Genomic DNA, 11,097 nt, shown 5'->3' with positions numbered 1-11,097 from the left:
ATTTTTGTTGTCCCATTTTGTTTTTCCAAAGTAAAGTTTTGAGTTTTAAAAATAATACTTGATTCCCGACAATAGAAGGACCCAAACTCGAAAAAAAATGACTCAATAAAATACTCGATTTTAAAATCAAAAGACCCAGTTGAAAATTCAAAAATCTTAAAAAATCAATTTAAAATTTAAAAATCCATTCCAAAAATTTGAAAGACTCAGTTTATAAATTCAAAGACTTAAAAAAAAATTGAAGGGCTCAATCTAAAATTAAAAGATTCAACTCAAAAATTCCAAGACTCAATTTAAGATTAATAGGCCCTTAATTAAAAACTCATTTTTTAAATTAAAAGACTCGATTTAAAAACTTAAAAGGACTCTATTTTAAAAATATCCTGAACTCATTTTCGAAAATAACCGGGACTCGATTTTTAAAACAGGACTCCAATTTAAAATAGGACTCGATTTGAAAACTCGGAATTCAAGGACTTAATTTAAAACACTGGGGGTTGATTTAAAAACATCAAGACTCAATTTAAAATATCGGGATTCAATTAAGAATACCAGGACTTTCAAACACGTTCCTCCAACTTCCCAAATTCAAAGTCAACTTTTATTACATCTGATTTTCTCGAAAATGACCTGATCAAAATTGGGGTGTCGACAAATATATCTTTATTTTAGCTGTGGAAGGGCTAAACTTAAAGCATAAGTCACTTCATCATTAAACAAATGAAGGTCTTATATATATATATCTGTGTGTGTGTGTGTGTGTGTGTGTCTGTGTGTGCCGAGGGACTACTTGTGAAAAGCGTTATGAAATTGGATCATCAAATAATTGGTCTAATAGAACTTTGGAAAAACGAAAGCAAACAAAAAAAAGGAGTTTGCGTGTATTATAAACTTCTAACTCAGTTCGCTTGCAGTCATTTTTCTTAATTTTATTACTTCTACATCATTACATAAACTTTGTTTTTTTTTTATTCAAAGAAAAATTTAAATCGTATCGGGAAGATTAATTTGGAATGTTCAAATTTGAATTTATGAAAAATTTATAAAAAATTAAATATAATTTCATATTACACTTTATTTAAATTGACCCAAATCAAAATTATCTCAAAGCTAAAATATTAAACATTAAGCAAGCGATTGGATACCTGAAATCTTCTAACAGACTCTTCTCACACCAACTGGCAAATTACCTTACACATATAGGTGAGAAGGCAGGCGAGGTGAGAAGGGGGACTTCCAGCGGCGTTGCCTTAGTCATGGTTAGCCCAAAGCACTCCCCCATGTCAACTGGGTCGTTGTCTAGAGTCGCAATCTCAAACCTATGCAGCAAATTGGATAGTGTAAAATGCACAACCTGAAGAGCAAAAGAAACTCCAGGGCACATTCTTCTGCCGTTGCTGAATGGGATCAACTCAAAATTCTGCCCCCTCACATCCACATCCTTGTGGGTTGTCAAAAATCTCTCCGATCGAAACTCATCTGGATCGGGCCACACTTGCGGGTCTCGGTGAACCTTCCACAAGTTCACCACTAGGCGTGTGCTGGTGGGGACATGGTGGTCACCGACGGTGCAATCTTCTATGGATTCGTGAGGTGCTCCTAGAGGCGCGGTGGGGTAAATGATGGCTTGGATGTATACCAAGTGTTTGATATGAGTTCCCTGTAGTTGTTGCTGTCTCCCAACCTGGGCGTCCAATTCTTGTTGGACTTTCTTTAGAGTGTGGGGATTGTTGAGGAGCAAGCAGAGAGCCCATACCAGCGTCACAGTTGAGGTGTCGGAGCCCCCCAACATGAGAGCCTGCGGTCAATTATGTATACCATAGACAACACACTTGTAGTATTTGTTAATGAGATCAACTCTAAATATTGGAATCAGAATTGTAATGCTTAATCTTATTCAGATGATTTCTCCTCTTACATACCTTTTCATTTTGATTTCAAACTTTTACTATAAAATCAAAATAATATTTTATAGCAAAATATAATACTTTTAAAATATATACGAGAAAATAATAAAATACTATTGCATAACATAATATAATGCTATGGTGATTGTTTTATTATTTTGTTCTTTTATATTAAATAATAAATTATGTTACAGCGTCATAGCATGTGATATTTTTATTAATAAATTACATATTAAAAGATAATACTTATAAAATATAAGATAAAATATAATATTAATAATATTATTAAAACATAATAATAATAATAATAATAATAATAATACGTAAAGTATAATCAAGTGCATGATTATCAAAATTATTTTATTGTAACAAATTATTTATTGTATAGTAATAAAATAATATTATATAATAATTATATTTATAATATTATTATTTCACACTAAATTAATTGAATAGTATTTTTATACTAACTAGACTCATTTATGATTCCTATATTTATATATACTAACTATTGAACCAAACATGAGAAAGAAATGTGACATTCCGTTTACAATTGAATAGATTTTGATTTTGATTTCAATTCTAATTCCAATTGTGAACCAAACCTTACTTTGGTAAGATGGGCCTGGGCATATATACATTTTCAATCCATATATATAGTTTCTTATGTTTTTAAGGTGAAACTTGAAACTTTAGGGCTAGTTTGGTATCTCTATTAAAAATTATGAAAATGAAAAATAAGAAAAAGAAATTAAAAAGTTGAAATAAAATATCTAAAATTAGCAACCTATTTGATTAATATTTGTAAATTTAAAATAAATTAAAATTTTAATTAAAAATATTCATTTTTATCTATAAATCAAATAATATATTTTAAAAATATAACTAAATCATATAAGTGCAAAATAAAACAAATTTAAAAAAACTCTAATAAAAATTAAAATGATTATAATTATTTTACTTAATTGTTATATTCTAAAAGTGATAATTGAAAAGTAGTAAAAATATTTTTTATTAATTTTTATTACTTAATTTGTTTTTTGAAATCTATGGATATTTTTATTTCAATTTTTTATACTTGTATTATTATTTTATTTCAATTTTAATAAAAAGTGTGTACAAAATAAATGATTTAATTTTAAAAAAAATATTTTTGAATATTTAATTTTTTGACAGCATGTTGGTAAAACAACTTAAAATCATAAAATTTGATTTTCATTCTTTTTTAATAAATAACTGAAAAACCAACAATAAAAATAGAAAATTAGAAATATAAACAAATGCATTTTTATAATATATCTTTTCATTATTCAAAAATGAAATTGAAAAACTAAAACTAACAATAATACTAAATTGACCCTCATTTAATAAACTCTTTGGATTGAATATATAATTCATTCTTTTACAAAAAGTAAGCATGGATGTGTAAATAGGGCTTAATTTTTGTTCTCTAAGTCTATTCGACCCCAAGTAAATATTAGAATTAAATATAGATGCTTGCACTTAAACAGTATAATAGAAGAGAAAATATTAAATTAATTAATAATTATATTTTTCCGTATTTTAACATTAGAAAAAAAATTATATATTTTTAATTAGATCAAGTATTGAGCACTATAATTTTTTAATCTAACCAATAGTTAGCAAGCTTATTAAGAGTGTAGCTAATATTTTTCCAGTAAATACACCATACTTCATCCCCAGCCTAAGCTTTGTGGCGAAAAAAATATTAGGACCTGTTTAGTTTAGAATTTAAAAAATGTTAAAGAAAGAAAAGAAAAGTTTAAAAAAAATTGCATTTTTGTGTTTAGTTATTATAAATATTGAAAAAAAATAAAATAAAAATAGTTATGTAAGATTTAAAAAGAAAATTTTGATTTTATATATCATTAATATTTATTTTTTAAAATTTTTTAATCGCATTAAAATAAAATTTCATATAATAAAAAATATAACCGAAACTAATTTTTTTTCTCTATTTTTCTTTCCTTTTTTATTTTCCAAATGGACCCCATTCCATTTTCAATTTTTAGTTTTCCAAGGAATTATAAAAATTTTAATAAATTTTTAAAAATTTCAAAGTTCATATTAAAAAGGTAAGAAAAAGAAGATTTTGTTTAAATGTGTCAAATAATTTTTATTTTTATTTTTATTTTTAGATTTTAAAGCAAGCACAAAAATAGACGGCTTGTTTTCTAATTTTCTAAATTTTATGTTATATTAATTTGTATATTTCAATTTAGATTTGTGGCTGGTATATCAAGTCAATAAAATGAGTACTTTATTAGAACATTCAATCCCTAATAATTTGTGGTCGGCGAGGAGCAGGTGATGGTTGAATGGAACTGGATACTTGATCCATTTTAGGTATGTTGGTAGGGTCCTCTTGTTGGAAAACAATTAGAATTGGACTTTTCAATTGAACACCAAAAAAAATTTTATTTGTGAAGTTCCAAATATTCCCAAGATGGGTCCCTTTGGTTACCGACATCAATTTTCGAATAAAAAAATAGAAAAAATTCGACCTTTAAATGACGAAGATATTTTAATTGAAAAGAAATAACGATTTGTACCAGCCATGTAGATTTGATGAAAATATCAGGATCATAATTGGACGACATCAATAAAATCTTACTCTCCCGTCGGATTTTATAATCATGAAAATTGTCTTCTCCAAGAGATAAAAAAAAGTAATAAAGACGAAGAAGAAAAAGAAGAAGAAGAAGAAGAAGAAGAAGAAGTTATATTGATTGATTATTTACCAGACAAATCGAAGAAGAAGAAGGAGTTGTATTGATTGATTATTTACCAAGCATGTAGATTTGTTGATAGTGTCGACGCCGTAATCGGAAAGGGGAACTTATCTAGGGTTTAATGGTTTGAGGAACTTTGATCCTTTTTAAAAAAAAAAAAATTAACCTACGGAAAAATAACACATAGATAAGAGAAAACTAGAAAACATAGAAAACACCGAGAAAATCTGTAAAAAACCCAAAAAATATAATAATAATAATAAAAATTGAGAAAAATAGATTTTTGGCTGGGAGAGGAGAAAACCGTTGACGGTTTTCTAGAGTGAAAAGAAAATCGTTGACGATTATGGGGATTTACCGTAGGTCCGTAACAGGTAAACTGTAATTTTGGGCCAGTTAAAGAGAAAACCGGCAATGGTTTTCTGAGAGTCAGAAAAAAAAATCATCGACAATTTTCTCTGCAGTGCTAGCTATAAAGAAAACCCGCAAGCTTCACTTTTATTAAACAAAAAAACAAAAAGGTTAAACATGTGGGGATAAAATGAAAAAAAGAAAGAAAGAAAGAAAGAAAAACCAAGATGAATGGAAGTGGGCCAGTAGTCTTCAATTTGCAACTACTATTTCAAACTCGCTAGGCAAAAAAAAAAGGTTAAACATGTGCCAAAAATAAAATATAAATGTGATTGGCATGAATGATTTACACTGAATTTCTGATTAATAAAATTAAAGGCTAATTGAGCAATTAGAATTAATTAATCAATCACAATTTAATTTAAATCATCTCTCAAAAGTCTATAAATAGAGAGACACATAGAGAGAAGAGAGACAAACAGAGGCATTCACATAGTGAGCGACTCATATGGGGAATTTCACACACAATGTGGTAGACAGAGACAATGAGAGTTATAGAGAGAAATTTTGGCTAGGAGAGGAGAAAACCGGTGATGGTTTTCTAGAGTGAAAAGAAAATCGTCGACGTTTATGGGGATTTACAGTGGGTCAGTAATAGGTAAACGGTAATTTTGGGCCGGTTAAAGAAAAAACCGGCAATGGTTTTCTGAGAGTCAGAAAAAAAAAATCGTCAACGGTTTTCTCTTAAAGGTTGGTGGAGTTGTAGATCAAAGGTAGGTGTCAATTTTAGTTTTATTTTTTGTATCTAATTTGGTATGTGTTGGAATTAGTGTATTCCCAAGAGGGGGTGAATTGGGTATATTTAAAATTTTCTTCTTAGGTCAATTCAAATTCTAGCAACAGTATTACACAAGCCTAGGGTCTTTCTATACAATCATAAACTTAATTAAAAATTAAACGCAAACATTTAAGTGCTGAAATTTAAATTGCATAAATTAAAAGCAGTCACAAGAAATGTTATCTGGATTTGGCCAATATTGCCAACATCCCTACCTCAAGCTCACAAGTAAGAGGATTTTACTAAGGTTCGCGTAACGGATGGAGTGACACTTAATACAATACCTTAATTGGATGGTGCACCTAACTTTCCTAACTGGGTCAAAGCCAATTCAAAACTTTTCATAGAGCAAGTCTCGCTCTTCTGACCACACGTGAGGAACACAACAAATAATCAAATTTGTGTACAAGCAAACATGTTTCTTATACTAAGTAGATATTGTGGCGACCTGCCTAATTTACCATAATATTTTTTTTTCCATAATAATATTCAATATAATAATTCTAACAAATCATAATCAACCTGAACCTATGTAAATAGCAAGAAACGTAAAATCATATAGATATTAAATTATCCAATTAACACAATACCAAAGTTTACCACAACTGTCATATACATACACATATGCCAAAATATCCAAAAGTGGCCTAGGGTCACCACCCAAAAATTTGTCAGACCCTAACAAAATGATTTACCCTTCAGACAGGGTAGAATAGTTTAACCCTAACGCTACGGAAATCTATCCACTCTTCTATCTAGGGCTCCTGAGCTATTTATATAGTTGGGGTGAGACACCTCTCAGTAAGGGTGTTAGATTTGATGTATTCCCAAGAGGGGGGGGGGGGTGAATTGGAATTTTAAAAGTTCTCTCCTAGGTTAAATGAGATAGTCATATAACACAACCTAGGGTCTTTCTAATCATACACTAATTGCGTAGATAATGATATGCAGAAATTAAATCATGCACTGCATTCACACTGTAACATACACTTGCAATAAATATAAAGTGCAGAAATATAAACAGACACACGATATGTTATTGGGGTTTGGCTAATACTGCCAACGTCCCCGCTTAGGCTAACAAGTACAAGGATTACCACTATAGGCTCACTTAGCAGGTGGAGTGGCACCTAAACAATCAGATCAATTAGCACAGGGTTGACCTCAACCTTTACAACTAGGTCAATTAACACGGGCTGACCTCAACCTACACAATCCTTACCGGGCTGGATTACCGCCCCCTCAAGCCACGCCTGGAAATACTACAGTATTGTAAAACAGATATGTACCCCAATACGCATAGTATACTTAATCAATCACACATCAACAATATAGGAAGTGTAAGCTCAGTGATGCAAATAGTTGAACTATCAACACTCAATATGGTATAATTAGTAAGGTGCTCAAGAGTGCTCAAATCAAGCTATTTCTTTGAAACAATAAATATCAAATCTCAATAATGCACCATAGTTTCAAAGATGCTGCAAATACTGAGAACAACTCAAAAATATTTTCTTCAATGAAATATGCTCAAGAGTTGTTTGAAAGAATAATATAGCTTGTTAAAAAATATTTTGCACAACAAAATCAAGCTATAGGAATCTTTGCAATGACAATGCAAAGATCCTTAAGCTACTGGGTTTTTCCCAACACAAGATTTATTGAATAAAATCAGTGGGAAAACCTTGCTTAACTCCCCAAAATTAATACCAATCAACCAAGCAAAGCAATGGGAGTATGAACAATACTATTAAGCAATAACCCAAGCAAGAACTCTCACAAAGCTAAGATTAATCAATGGAATGAAGGTGTGAGAGTGTTTGGAAGTATTATAGGCAAAATGGGATTTTGGGTTTGAGAGAATTTTGGCTAATGATTTTTCTTAATCTCTGCTTAATCCTCACAAATGAACTCATAATTATAGACCAAGGAAAAAATATAACCGTTTAGGACCTACTGGGTATTATTAGAAAAATTCAAAAATGCTTAAGCACATTTAACCCTCATTAACTCAATTTTATCTCAGTTAAATTAAGTTTAACCCGGCTAGGTTCGGGTGGTTGAACTTTGGTTCGGTTGCCCGAATAGACACAGGAATAAAAGGTATTTAAATAGGTTCAGTCGCCCATGTCATGCTTCGGTAACCCGAATCAAAGTTAGTAGTCGTTGTTCGTAACTTTGAGCACCTAGTCATAGGGTTGATCGCCCAAACTCATCTGTTCAGTCGCCCGGGGCTCTTTTTGAACTATATCTCTTGGTAGCCTGAGTTGGTGGAATGTTCCTTTCGAAGGGTTCGAGCGCTCGTGGAAGGTATGCACAAAATGGTTCGATCGCCTGAGAGCCCAAGTCAATTGTTGACTTCTCAACAGTTCGGGCGCCCGAGGAGTTTTGAACTCCCGAGGTTCGGTCGCCCGAATTCTCTCATTTTCCTTAATAATATTCATTTTAAGCACATTTTTAACACTCTTTTATTTTGTATGATATATGTGAGAGTGTTGGGACCTAGAGTCATACTAGGGTCTTACTAAGGCCCTTTTGAGATAGTCCCAAAAATCTAGCGTCGGTCGACTGAAGGGTGCCCTAAGGTCATTCGGTCCCTATGGTCAATCTATGACATGTTTGAGCTTACAAACCTACATGCATGACATGCGAAGATTATTACACACCATGTCCCTAATTGCTATTACAGACCCATATTACATTAATTGTCTTTTTAATATGAAATAGAATCTTCACGGTCTTCAAGCTTCACTTCAGGTTGCCGAATGCCATTATATGAGTATGTGCCAATAAAAACCTGCACACAAAGTTGGCAACCATTAAATACCAAGGTATTTGTCATGATCAAAACAAGGTATGACCTATCAAGTCAACAAAGGGAAATAAACTAATATCAGTGTGTGGCAACATGAGTATTTTTGTGTTATACATATAACAGTACATAAATCATACTTGGTAAAATTATTTGTAACATATTTGGAAAAACATATTTTATCATAACATGGTATAACATACTGAATTTCTATACATATAAATCATCTTAAATAACTGTACATGGAAAACACCCTAGAAGACTAGCTATCTGGTGTCATATCTTAACCCCACATGACTAGGTTGTGCGGCCCGAAGGCGGGTATAAGGACCCAAACCCTAATGGGTTCCTACATATAAATTTTTCAGCGGATGCAAATAAATCTAAATCATTTTTATTACTAGAGCACTAATTAGCTTTATTACAAATATATGTCTCAATTATTAAAATGCAAAGTTTTAAAATTCTAAAATACACAAACATATTTTAAATTGTATTATGTTAATTTTTTTATTCTACTCCCGCCCATGCACTTGTTACTCCAGATTTCTAGTACGCTCCTCAAAATGATCTGAAATGTAAAATAATGATTGGGGTGAGACGACGCTTAATAAGTAAATAAGATTATTATTAGTGTGTGGTTAAAATGAGCTTTCAAGATATTTTAATTTCGTAAAATAATATTTAATACTATAACTTTAAAAATGCTTTTAAAATAAATGTAAATTTAAAAATTTTTGCATAAAACTTTTGTCATCAACTACAGCAATAAAATTTTATAAACATATACTATAACTGTTAAATTAAACTTTTAACTTTAAAAACTGTAATTATAACTTTTAATTATATACACATATATTTTTCTTTATACATTTCCTTTAGATCATCATTTAGGCACAAGAATGACTAAGTTCATATAAACTTATACTTTACTTTCAAATCATCAATAACTCAGTACATGTAATTAAATATGTATATACATATACTGTAAAAATCACTTTTAGGCCTGTTAATTGTAAGTTATGTTTATCCCCATGACTGGGTTATGGGGTCTGAAAACTGGACTTAACTGCCTAGGCGACCAAACTAAATCAACGTACATAATCATAAGTGAGATTTTCCCTGTTAAACCCTAGTCTGACCCAGGTGTGCACTCAGGAGAAATCCACTACCATATAAAACCACTCTGTAAACAGTGTGGGTGTACTCTGATCCATTTAAACTTTAAGCTGCGGTACCGAGCATTTGTAATTTTGAACTTTTTTTGTCATAAGGGGTTTTAAAAATATTTTTATTATATAATTTGTACAATTAAAATAATATGATGAAAATATCATTTTTACTCATATTTTTGTGAAATACGCAACGTAAAAAAATTCAACTCATGTAATCTTTACTCATATTTTGGTGAAATATGTAACGTATAAATAAACCAATGCCACACAATTTTCGTATTAAAATTATGTTTTTGAATAGAAATTAATTATGTAAAATACTCGACGGGTTTAGAACATTTATTAACTCTAGAATAAATGCAAGTATATTAAAGATAAAACTAGTATAATTAAATATGTGTAAAAATAAACTCAAGAGAATTTATGAAACTAACTAACATAATCGAAATTTACTTACAAATAAACTCGAGTATGAATTTTAAATAAAAATCTAACATAATCAAATTTACTTACCTCTTCTTTTACCTTGTGCTACGAATACAATGAATATCTCTGAGAAATGAGATCGGAAAGAGTGGATGAGTGAGAACTTACTCAAAAATTCTCTCTCCACCACTAATTCTTTCACTCACTAATCGTTTTCTTCCTTTGAAAATTTTTATGAAAAATGAAGGTTGAGAGTTTCCTATTTATAGAAAAATTTTGGGGAAGAATTGAAATTTGTAAAAGTGTGGGGAGGGGTGAAATTATAATTTTTTTTTTTAAATTAAAGAATGGGTAAGAGTTGAGTTAGGTATGAGTTTGAGTATGGGATAAAGATAAAGGTCATGTGGGAGTGCTTGCCACCACTCCCATTTAATTAATTCTTAATTAATTTTTAATTTTTTTAAAATCATTACTATTATTATTATTATCATTAACATTGTTATTATTTTTAAGTCATGTTTTAGTATTTTTTTTAAAAGAATTAAATTTGAATTTTGAAAACTCGTGTGTGCCCCACACAACTTCGACACCCAAGTGGGTCCTACGTAACTTCAATCGTCCTCACACGATTTTATGAGCCCTACATAGTTTCAGGACTCATGTAGACCCCACACAACTTCAGAACTCATGTGGGTCCCACACAACTTCAAGACCCAAGTGGGTCTTACGTAATTCCCATAGTTCTCATACGGTTTTATGAGTCCTACACAGCTTTGGGACTCATGTGGACCCCACACGACTTCGGCATTCATGTGGGCCCCACACAGTCTTGTGG

The 11,097-nt window shown here is 30.7% G+C and overlaps 1 pseudogene; it reads right to left on the bottom strand.

Annotated features, from left to right (window-relative positions):
• Positions 1-1,191: 1,191 nt before the first annotated feature.
• The window catches only part of LOC131162816 (cytochrome P450 82A3-like), a 61,380-nt pseudogene continuing 51,474 nt past the window's right edge, over positions 1,192-11,097 (bottom strand).

The sequence above is a fragment of the Malania oleifera genome, chromosome 8, assembly GCF_029873635.1.
Source record: "Malania oleifera isolate guangnan ecotype guangnan chromosome 8, ASM2987363v1, whole genome shotgun sequence".
Taxonomy (NCBI): Eukaryota; Viridiplantae; Streptophyta; class Magnoliopsida; order Santalales; family Ximeniaceae; genus Malania; species Malania oleifera.
The sequence above is the reverse complement of the archived record's forward strand: the minus strand, read 5'-3'. Positions and strand labels throughout refer to the sequence as shown.